Consider the following 12,003-nt stretch of genomic DNA (forward strand, 5'->3'; position numbering starts at 1 on the left):
CCATTGAACATATTTCTTGGGATCTCCAGTCATGTAGGTCGGGTTACCATCACTTGTGACCTTTGGGCATTAGTCCCATCCTATTGGATGTGTTTAGGACTTTCTTTTTAGTAATTCCTTTTGTCAAAGGATTGACTAATTCTTTATCAGTACGTACATGATCTACTTTAACTGTTCCTTTTGAGAGTAGCTAGCTCTCTAATCCTTTATGTGTTCATGCCTTAATTATCGTCTCTAACGATTCTCAATTTTTGTGATAGCTGCAGACTATCACAATGAATTAACACTTCTGGAAACGGTTTTATCCACTAAGGGATTTCAATTAGCAAGCATCTTGTCAACTTGCTTCTCCACTAGTTTTCTCTAGTGTTCTCATCTCATATTCATTCCATAGTGGACTGAGTCAATATCATTTGTTTTAACAAACAACTCCTCTAGTGATGCTCAATATGCAAACACTAGTCGCTAAATATTCATCTGAAAGATGTTCTATTTTATATTTTGTACCATTTAAGTACAATAGGTTACTCCTAGTGAAGTAATCTTAGAGTCATAATCTTCTTAAGGCACCTCATGACTCTTTCTATAGCATGGCAATGCTTCTCATCCGTCTACTAGTAAACTTGCACAAGAGTTTCACAACATTAGCAATGTCGGGTCTAATACATTCAGTGGCTTACCTAAGGACTGCCAATGATGCTCGCATATTCTATTTGTTTAACTTCATCTCAAGTGTTCTTACACTTGGATCATAATATATGCTTGCAAGTTTACACTCAAATAATAACATTTTCTTAAGATCTTCTCAACTTTGTGAGATTTATCAAAAAAGTTCTTTTTTCTGATCTAGTAATCTTGAAACCAAGAATTACTTCAACTTTGTCTAGGTCTTTCTTATCAATGTTATTGATAAACAATGATTTCACATAATTCATAACATGAATCTTTAAACCAAATATGAGCAAGTTGTCTTCATAGAGACATATGATCGTGCAAATATTATTTGTCACTTTCATTCACTTTATACTCATTCGATAGCATTAGAATGTCAAATTTTTCATGTCATTCCTTAAGAATTTATTTTAGACCATACAAATAATTATCTAACTTACAGACCTTGTTTTCTTGTCCATGAATCACAAAATTTTTCAGGTTGTTCCATATAGATTTCTTCTTCTAGTTCACCATAAAAAGAGGCAACTTTCACATCCATTTGAGTACTATCGAGTTATGAACGGCGGCTAAAGGGACTAGTACTCTTATGGATATGATTTTCGTGACTGGTGAATGAATGTCGAAGAAGTCTATATTTTTCTCTTTGTCTAAAACCTTTGATTACAAGGAGAGCCTTGTATTCATCAACCGTTCCATCAGGTTTTAGTTCCTTTTTTCCAAAATCCAAATACAACCGATTGATTTTGCAACTATGAGACAAGTCAACCAAGTGTCATGTTTTGTTAGACTCTAGATAATCCATTTCATCGTTTATTGCTTCTTGCCATAATTCAGCTTCCAATGATGATATAGCTTCTTTAAGGCTTAATGGATCTTCTTCCAATGTATAAACCAAGTTCATACTCTTTAGCAATTTTAGCTTTCTTACCTCCTTGAGGTTCTATAACATCTCGTATGATGTTTTCATAACTAATTCTGATTACTGAAATATGATCAGATATAGTGCCCCCACTAGTTCTTAATTTTTAGAAGGGAATTTAGTTTACCCCCACTAGTGCCCCCACTATTCTTTAATTTACAGGGGTACTTACTTCATAGAAATCAGCATCTTTTAATTCTATGATCACTTTAACATTTAGGTCCTAAAACCTATCCTAAAACCTATATGCTTCGTTATTTATAACATACCTAATGAATACACATTCATAGGCTCTACTAGTGAGTTTATCTCTCTTGGGCTCAAGATCCGAACTTATGTCAGACAATCCCAAGTTCAAAAATAAGACAAGTTGGATTGTCTTTTCTTCAAAAATTTCTTAATTAGAATTTTTGTTCTTAGACTTGGGTACTCTATAAATTTCAATTTTCGTTATAAAAATTGAACATTCAAGCATATCAAATAAATATGATAAAAACATCATTTTATCATTTCTAATTTATGTGTCATCAAATTCACACATATCATAATTTATTATGTTTAGAGATTCATATTCTCTAAATTCTGATTTATATGAACTTTTGGTTCATATATCTTGACTGCAATAAATAAAATTGTCTAATTATAACGTTGGAATTAAGTCCAAGTTACTCAAGTTTAAAATTAAACACTTGTTCGTGATCAATTTTGATATGTCAAATATTAAAATCACACAACTAACAAAATAGAAGGAGAATTTAATTTTTAACATACCATCAAAGGCGCAGTCTTTTCGCACAACACTACAAGAAATGTTGCATTTTGCTAGGGAACTATGCCAGGAGCAAGAACTCCTGGCAAATTTACCAGGAGCAATGCCAGGGATGCCCCTGGCAAATTGACTTTAGAAAAGGTGGGACCCGATTCTTATAAAACAGGGTTTCTTTTATCACTTGTTCTCTCTCTCCAAGACCATAACCAAGTCCAAACACACACCACACGTACCATCCTTCCTTCTTCCTTCACACAACCACATCACCGACCACCATTTTTGGTTCCATTTTGAGCGTCTTTTTCACCAATCAAACAAAGTGAGACCGTTTTCTTCATCCCCTTGACGAGGGCTTTCTATTGGTCCCTTCAGTTTCACCAAAGGAGGAGCTTTTTGCTGACCCATTTTTCTCCCGCCTCCGTGTAGTCATCCTTCGCCACTTCCGGATTTCTCCTTCAACTTCATCGTAGCTTCCTTCACTTTCTCAATCGAGGTATTAGTCTTTCAAATTCGAATCTCTTTCCTCTGATTCCTTTTCGTGTTCTTTTTTTCCAGATTATTTTTTTGTAAAATTGATTTTTGATATGGTTTTGTGGTTTAATTTTTACTATTATTGTTGATTAGATTCATTAGAGTTTTTAATTATTTATTAATTTTGGTGGTTTTTTGTTAGGGTTTGGATTGAGATCTGTTTGTTGGGGGTTTGAATTTTTTGAATTGGGTTTCAAGGTGTGATTTAAGATTGCGTAGAATATTGATTTTAACTACCTGTGTGTTAGTTTGCTAGCATGATAGTTTGTGATTTGGTAGCCTATTTAATAGCAGGTGGTTCTGTTCTTGTTTTGATTTTGGGGTATGAGCTTTAGTTTTGTATCTTTAGGAGGGATACTTATAAACCGATGCTGCTTTATTCTATCAAGCTTGCTAAAGTATCATTCCTGCTTATCCATCTATTACCTAGTGATGAATGAGGTGATAATCCACATCCACTTGATAGGAGGCAAAAGAACTTCTGATGAGCACTTGAATTTTAAACAAATCTAAACACCTATGCTTATGATTTGCTTGAATTTTACTGTCATCCTTTTATTTATTTTTTTCAATTTACTTGAAAAACCAATTTCATGGTATTATTAGTCTTTTTCTCTAGAAGTGCTTGCAAATCCAAATTATTTTAGGTAGTTGATGAAGAATGACAAAACACATTAATTTTGGACTGATTTGGTTATGAATTAGTGTTTGTCACTTGCTTCATTAATTGCCTAAACTTTTTACTTTAAAAATATTGTTTTAAGATTCCGTGTTTCATCTTTGATCTTGATGTGAATATCTTGAAATGTAAGTTTGCTAGGAGTTTTCTTTTGGGAAGGGTAACAGGTTAACAACTTTGATTTTGAAAAGGTTGCAGACTCATTAGGACAAGGAGCATATAATAAAGACACATGGGTGATGTGGTCCGAATATCAATGAAAGTGGAGAATATTAGGATGGAGGCAAGATCATTTCAAAGTATCAAAAGGTCCTGATGCGGGTGTTGCTTGTGCAGCTCTTAATATGTGTGAATTGGTGTTTTAAAGGCCTACTGTAGTATAGTATATTGAAGGTTGTGTATTGGTATCTATTTTTTGTTTCTTCTATACTGCTATATAGTTCATTTAATTGAAATTCAAATGATTGCTAAGTTCTCACCATGCATTTTTTATATGTAGATCAAAGTATTTTATGTTGACCCGTTTTAATTTGCATGTAGATTGTTGATCCATGTCCTACATGTGTAGTGAAAACCAGTGTTCCACATTAAATTGATTAAAAACAAGGTGAGATTCACTATCCTAAAATTTTCTTTGTATTGTAGATACTTTTTGATGTTTAATTTATTATATCTTGTATGATTAGTACTCTTGATTGCGAACAAATAGTAGTCATGGTACATGTTTAAAATATTACCACTCTTAGATTGTTTGCTTAAATGCTTATTGTATTCTAAATGCAATTTTTCCATGCTTCTTTACCGTAGATTTATGGAGGACTTGGTTAGCACCACACACTATGTCTCATGGTCTATATACACAATAAGAGAAGTTTTGACATTTAAAGTTTTAAATGACCTGGTAACTGCTCCTTTCCTCTTCCTCTCTTATTGTTAATAATTTGTCATTATTGCTCTTTCTTTTGGATACTTTCTTATTATATCTATTTGGGCCATGGGTTGCTGATGGAATTTTCTAAATTCAATGTCTTTGAGATTAATGGACGGGTGACACTTTTTGACAATACCATTACATATACATGACTTTCATATGTTTGCTGATTTTGGGGAATGGAATTCATTTCTCAGACTTTGATATTAAGCTACATCATTAACTTTTTATCATTTTACTTTTGTTTATGTTCCAAAAGCGAACATAACAATTTTAGAACTTTTGTTTATGCAAAGGACAACTCCCTTTCACTTTGTCGACACATATATGTTAAACATGCCAAAAGGGTAATTTTGTTAAACCTTGCTGCTTCCTTTTTTCCTTGAATCACTATGAGTGTTAATTCACTATTATTTGATACAAATTGGCTTGGTGTTACTGATATGAAATGGATTGATGGAAGGTTAAGTCTTGACCTTAATTGTATTTGTGGTTTGGGGAGGTTTGTTTGGGCTAGAGAGGCTTTCGTGAGCATGAGTTTATGTCATTGTTGATCTTGTCCGTCATTGGATTTCATTTGAAGTTTGAGCCTAATATGTAGTACCATCTATATCTAAACTATGTTTTCTTGGTTACTTATTTTCATGTTAGATTACTTTCTCTTCGTAACAATGAGCGAGCATTCTCATTTATTTAATCTGGATCATAAGGTTATGAATGTAGAAAATCATTTTTTTGTTTGTTGATTTTGTTAGGCGAGTCAGCAAGATTTGGATGACGCATTCCAATCTCCATTTTAGAGTTGTGTGATTGATGGGAATGTTGCTAGTGTCATGTGTTCCTACAATAAAGTTAATGGAAAACCAACTTCTGCAGGTAAATTGTCATGTATTTTGAATTTTAGTTAATCTTAATCTTAGTGTACTATGCTTTGTTGTTTATATTCAATGTAATCGCTCAATGAGTTAATTGAATTGAATCACTTTCCTTTTTAGTATGTTTGGTTTTCTTTTGACATTTTAAATTCTAACCTTGTTTTTATTTATAAATTGTCTTATACTTGCATTGTCTGTATGCTTTATTGCAGGCCTGATACAGTTTGGCTCTGTTGTAACATCAGACAACAGGTTGTGCAGCCTGCCATCTGCTGCGTTTAGCCAGGGTAAATGAGCAGTGTCAGGAGTGTTTGTGGCCTATGAGCTGCTGCGGCTAGAGTTGCTGTCCAGAATTCTGAGTTGTGTTAATTTGGTTAGTGATTCTTGTTTCTTGATGCTGGTGTATCACTGAACTTTTTTAATTTTTCGTTGTTTCTGCCATGATATAAGCTTGACTAAAACATGTGAGAATTATATCGTGTTTACGCAATGAGATCTTAACTTTGATTGAAATGGAGTCATTTTGTTATTCCTATGTGTCATTTATCTAGGTATACATGTCATTGTGCAAAGTTTATAAGAAAGATTGAGATGTACTTGCTGGCTTTCTATGTTGATTGTACCACTGATGGAATTCTCAACTGTGGTCTTACTCACGTGATTGTTATTCCCCTTATTATTTGTAGGAAGAAGTTATCTTGGTATGCATAGTTTGATTGATGTTGTTGATGGTCTATTTACTCAACTCAGGATCCTTGGACTTTGTCTTTCAATTGATGAATAATATGACAATTTTGTGGTCTCAGGACAAAAATAAATGTTATATAGAATGATATATGTTGGATGTTATTTAGATGATATTTCAAATTATTTATGGAATATTGTATATGCTTGTTGAATATTCAAATTATTATGGAATATATACATTTTAAAATGTTTTATAAAATTATTTTAATTATTAAATTTTAATATTTTGATTTTTTAAACAATTAAAAAATGTTTTTTTTTTTAAAATTTCGTACGCATTTTGCCAGGGGTTAACCCCTCACAAATCCCCTGGCAGCGTTTGATTTGATCTCTGAAAAGTGGGTCAGGACGCGTCAGAAAAGTTGCCAGGGGTTGTACCAGGGAATGGGCCCCACGAAATTTGCCAGGAGCTAAAGCCCTGGCAGGGTCATTTGCGATGAGCATATTTGCTGGGTATTCTGCTCCTGGCAAAACTCCTGGCAAACATCCATTTGCCAAGGATTTCTACATTTTGCCAGGGCTTCTGCCCCTGGCAAAATGCAACATTTCTTGTAGTGCAAGACTGCATGGTACACAAGTCTCTTTTAAGTCTGAGTCAGCTCAGTCTTATTCAGTAGAAATCTGAAATTCAGATTCTTTCTAGTATTTGTTTCAAACGTTTTGAACAAATTTCTCATATAATTTCTAGTTCATCAAAAGACATTATTTTTCCCTTTCAATGTTCATATTTCGTACATATAACAGGGACTATTTAGATGGTAAAATTGTCTTTCTGTTTCTCAGTACATTACATCTATTAACTTGGATTATAACCGGACCATTAGCTACTACAAGAGGTGACCGAGGCAAGCTGCTTTATACTCCCCAAGTTAATAGTCGATTTCCTAATAACAAACAGAGGAAGATGTTTAATCAATCCTTCTATTTAATAATGATGATTTAACAAGCATTATGTTATACCAAACTAAGTGGAAGTGCCCGAGAGACAATTTTACTATCCACAATAACTTCACATTTTACTATTAAAAGTGATATGTGAAATTCTTAGTGTTATTGTTGAAACAACAAACACTTCTTCGTTTCAGTCGATAGATGCATTTCTATAGCTTGATTTATCCTTAATGTATTTAAGGACAACTTAACCTCAATAAGTAACTTCTTCGGTAGACATAGCAATACCAAACGTCTTAAAATTGTTGTTTTTGGATTTCCAAACTGTTGTATTTGGATTTCCAAATTCTATTATCTACCGAAGTTGTTACTAGGTTGAGTCACGACCAGGTCGCTCTCTTTAAGACGTTTCGTGGCACTACCCAAAATTGTGCAAGGTAGACTATCAACCACGCCGCCTCCAGGATAAAACAAGCTCAGCTACAACTGTTCGATTAACTACTGCACTGTAGAAAATCGTTCGAGAATTACACCGTCAAATATGGTACTAAGACCACTCTTTAATACTGAAACCACTTTAATATGGTATTATTACCATTCTATTATGGTGCTAAGACCACTCAAATATGGTGTTTCCACCATTCTAACCTTTAAGTTCTCCAAACTATCAATATGGTACTATGACCACTCAAATATGGTGTTACCACCATTTCTCCTCAAATAAAATTATTGAATAATTTTTTTATATACCGTTAAGATCATTCTTGATTCTGACGGGACATTGTTTATTCCAAATAGGGACTATGATCTTAAAAGTACTCTTTATTCCGAAGGGACGTATATTACCGAAGGGACTATGAACTTAAGACCATTCTTAATTCCGAAGGGACATTAAACCGAAAAGGGACTATGGTCTTAAGAACACTCTTAATTCCGAAGGGACAGAAAGGAGTAGAAAAAGGAGAAGGACTTGTTAAACAAGTCGAAGGAGGGAGAAGAGATGAAAGACTCGTCAACACAAGTCAAAAAAGGGAGAAGAGAGAAAGAGTTCCCGACAACTTAATGAAACTCTTTGGTGTGTGGAATGCACTGTGTGAGCTCTCTATTTATAGAGAAAATTCACAACTAATAAGTGAGAAACTTTGGGAACAAGTAACATATTACTTTGCGATTAAGTAATTCACATATTAGATCTAGTACAAAAATATCTTAATTGAGTACTAAAATATATTAAATTTAGTACAAAAATATATTATATTATGTACCAAAATATTTTAGCAAAACTTGGGGACTAAGAAAGCAACTTGGGGACTAAGAAAGCACTTTCTAATAATGATTAAATTAATTATTTAATTTATCATTTCCAAATAATAAAATATATATCAATATATATTTTTCTCTAGTGCTTATGTACCCCCATTAATTAGAGGTACACCCCCACTATATAAACACTACTAATGTGTGTGTTCCATCCGATGTGGGACTTCCACTTTTTCAATTCACACAACACTAGTTCTACCCAACATGGGAATTTGTGTTTAGTCTTTTTACTCAATTTCCACACATGTTCCAACATTGTCTTTTTGAAATCCTTCAACATTGCAATAAACCCAACTAAAGCTCTAGTTATAAAGGATGTTATTTGGAAACCTCCTCCCTTTGATTGGATGAAATGTAACACAGGCGGTGTTGCTATTGGTACTCCTGTTTTTGCTTCATGTGGATGCATATTTAGGAATAGCCCAGCTGATCACTTGGGAAGCTTTGCAGTCAACATTGGTGCAGGGAATCAAACTCCAAACTAGTGGTAAAAGCTTTTAAGTCTATCTCTAGTGTTTCATCGAATCTTAGAACTTCGATGAAAGGGAGTTTGATTGGAAGTTAGAAGTAGATGGGTCAATTGTCTACATGAGTTCAAAACGAAGATGACAAAGTTTGGCCATGACATGATAATGAAAGTATTGTCTACATGAGTTCAAAACGAAGATGACAAAGTTTGGCCATGACATGATAATGAAAGTACGCATGAATACGATCCTATAGTTTCCACGAGTGTTTGCATTCGATAACACGACGAAGCATATCACGAGATATAGTGGAGTAAAGACATGTAAGGAGTAATTGATCTTGTTGTTCCCACTATTAATACTAATGGGAGATACAATTTGTATTCCGACGCAACAGAAGTAGTGCAATCCCCTTGCACTTCTAAGGGATTTCATTATAATCACTACTTATTACAATTTCTCAAGGACTCTTGCCAGAGACTTCAAATACTCAAGCACGATTGTAAGAGACTTCTAATGCTCAAGGTCACTTACCAAGAGATTTTCACTGGTCAAGCACAATTGCAAGACTCTTCCAATGCTCAAGGACAACTCCAAGAGACTTCTATGACTCAAGCACACATGCAAGAGACTTCTAATGCTCAATCACAACTAAAAGAGACTTATAGTTCTCAAGCTTCATAAGCAAAAAACTTCTATTTGTTTACAAATAAACAAATTTGTTCTTACACTTGATAGACAATCAGAGTTGTAAACTGAACAATGTTGAACAGACTCTTAAGACTTTAGGATTTCTAAGTGTTTTACGCTATTTGATTTTGACAAAGTAATGACACAGTAATATAGCAGAGTCTTGTTAATCATCTTCAGCTCCTTTTATAGACAGGGATTCGAGAGACGTTGGAGAAGAGTGCCAACACATTAAAAGTTGTTGAGAAGTTTCAAATCAAGAAAGTTGGGCCATTGCCTGATATGGATAATTCCGTTGAATAATCATTTGAAATTCCTTTGTTCTTGAAGTTCTTTGTCCGTTTTTACAAGTGGTCAGAAGAAGACAAAACTGTAATCAGATCCTTGATAGAGACAACTTACAAAAGACGATAAAACTGACGTGAAATTTTGGTCCTTCATGATCTTCTCAGTTTGGGGGTCTTCCAAGTATGATGGTGCCTTCTAAGTCAGATAATTATCGCAGAGTCTGATGAGGTTAATCTTCAGCTTCTGAGTGGCGTCCTTTTCTTCTGATCCAAGATGTTGACTTCTAGTTGACCTTTCTTCAGTTCTTCTACCATAGTCTTTTAGCTTTTCTTGTACTTCTGATGCTTTTATACATGTTCAATTCAATTATGGATTCATTCTATGATCCTACACACTTGAACAAATATTAGCATATCCAATGATTCTTCAATACTTTGTTATCATCAAAACCTTAGAGGAATTGTACAAACCAATTTCGTTCTATAAGAGAATTAGGACACTACAAGAAATATTGCATTTTGCCAGGGGCAGAAGCCCTGGTAAAATGCAAAAAGCCTTGGCAATTGGACGTTTGCCAGGGGTTTTGCCAGGAGCAGAATTACCAGCAAATCTGCTCATCGCAAATTGTCCTGCCAGGGGTTCAGCTCCTGGCAAAATGCGCTCCTGGCATAGGCCCTGGCTCAACCCCTGGCAAATTGTCTCTGCATGATTTCTGGCCAATGCAGGCTTTTGCAGACTGTGTCAGCATCACATCAGTCATTTTCAAAACATGCCAGGGACATTGCGAGGGGTTAACCCCTGGCAAATTGTGTACGAATTTTTTTTAAAAAATGTTATTAAAATATTTAAAATAAACGTTTTTAAATTGTTTTTTTTAAATATTAAAATAATAATATTTAAAATATTGAAATATTAAAATAATAATATTTAAAATATTATTATTATACCTAATAATAATATTTCGCTGGTCTTATAAACAATTGCCAGGAAGGAGATAAAACTCCATTCATTTGAAAGACTCAAATGATTGTATATAAAAAAAATTATCAACTCAAATTTGTCTTCAAACTTATAAAAATTTCAACTAACAAGAGGCATTACATAATGATACATGCATCAAATCTAATCCAAATAGAAATGAAAGTCATCAAAATACATACAAATATAAATCAACAAATAAACTACAAAGAAAATATCAACTCAGACATGCTAAAGAACCTAGTCATGAAATTTTGCCGCTAAAATCCAACATGGTTGCAACATCAGCTCTCCAATCTTCGTGGCCTCTACTAGCATAAAATAGGAAAGAGAGTGGAAAGGGGAAAAACCAAATAGACAAATTAGGAAGATGAAATTAACAACAAGGTAGTTCAATCTATATCAAAATAAAGATTTCTCAACTTAACAGGGAAAATAAAGTTTGACCTTCAATCAACAAAATAGACAAATTAAAGAATTAAGTGAGTATGCTAAACAAGAGGTGGCTTACCATGAACAAAGAGAACACAACAATGAAACCGCAACTCCGGCGCGGTGGCTGTTGATGACATCACAACGGCGGGAGAAAAATGGGTGACACGAAAAGTTTCTCTTTTCTTGAAATTAATTGGACCAATAGAAAGCTCTCGTCAAGGGGATGAAGAAATGGTACTACTTTGTTTGATTGGTGAAAACGGTGGACGGAACGGCGCCGTAAAAATGAGGGTGGTGGTGTTTCAATGGAGGAGGCTTTGGTGTTATTTCAATAGAGGAGAGAGACTAAAAATGAATTAGAAGGGGGAAAGGGAGTCTGACGAGAGAAAGGGATAGGGGAAGAAAAGTTGTGTGGTCCATGTGATCACTAGAAAAAAAAATGAGAAAAATAATAATTACGACAAATTTGCATGCTTTGAAGTTGTGTGGTCCATGTGGTCTCACGTAGCTTTTGCAGGCTTTGCTGACAAATTTGCAGGCTTTGCAATTTGCCAGGGGTTTTTGGTGGCACAACCCCTGGCAAAGTGTTGTACCGTCCTGCTTTTTCTGACCACACAAGAATCTTTTCTGCTGCATACATTTTGCCACGGCTTTTGTGAGGGGTTGCCCCTGACAACTTTGCCAGGAGTTTTCCCTGGCATAGCTCCTGACAAATTTGCCAGGAGTTCTTGCTCCTGGCATTGTTCCCTGGCAATATGCAAGATTTCTTATAGTGGGAATATCATGCGTGGCAGGATTTGCAATTCGT

At 34.5% G+C, this 12,003-nt stretch overlaps 3 long non-coding RNA genes across 4 annotated transcripts; 2 read left to right on the forward strand and 1 right to left on the reverse strand.

Annotated features, from left to right (window-relative positions):
• Nucleotides 1-2,720: 2,720 nt before the first annotated feature.
• Nucleotides 2,721-5,367, forward strand: LOC146914459 (uncharacterized). 2 transcript variants are annotated; one of them, XR_015014208.1, is made up of 5 exons: nucleotides 2,721-2,856; nucleotides 3,765-3,966; nucleotides 4,114-4,180; nucleotides 4,381-4,474; nucleotides 5,260-5,367. It is a non-coding gene; the product is annotated as an uncharacterized LOC146914459 (long non-coding RNA). The 2 variants fall into 2 exon arrangements; XR_015014207.1 differs by having other exon boundaries at nucleotides 3,765-4,180.
• A 258-nt stretch (nucleotides 5,368-5,625) lies between these two features.
• On the forward strand, nucleotides 5,626-6,260 carry LOC146914460 (uncharacterized). Its single transcript, XR_015014209.1, has 2 exons — nucleotides 5,626-5,752; nucleotides 6,066-6,260. It is a non-coding gene; the product is annotated as an uncharacterized LOC146914460 (long non-coding RNA).
• A 4,502-nt stretch (nucleotides 6,261-10,762) lies between these two features.
• On the reverse strand, nucleotides 10,763-11,533 carry LOC146914461 (uncharacterized). Its single transcript, XR_015016761.1, has 2 exons — nucleotides 11,272-11,533; nucleotides 10,763-11,068 (listed from the first exon to the last, which is right to left on the reverse strand). It is a non-coding gene; the product is annotated as an uncharacterized LOC146914461 (long non-coding RNA).
• Nucleotides 11,534-12,003: the final 470 nt, after the last annotated feature.

Source organism: Medicago sativa, chromosome 6 (genome assembly GCF_051527215.1).
Source record: "Medicago sativa cultivar Bolivia chromosome 6, Bolivia_mono, whole genome shotgun sequence".
Lineage (NCBI taxonomy): Eukaryota > Viridiplantae > Streptophyta > Magnoliopsida > Fabales > Fabaceae > Medicago > Medicago sativa.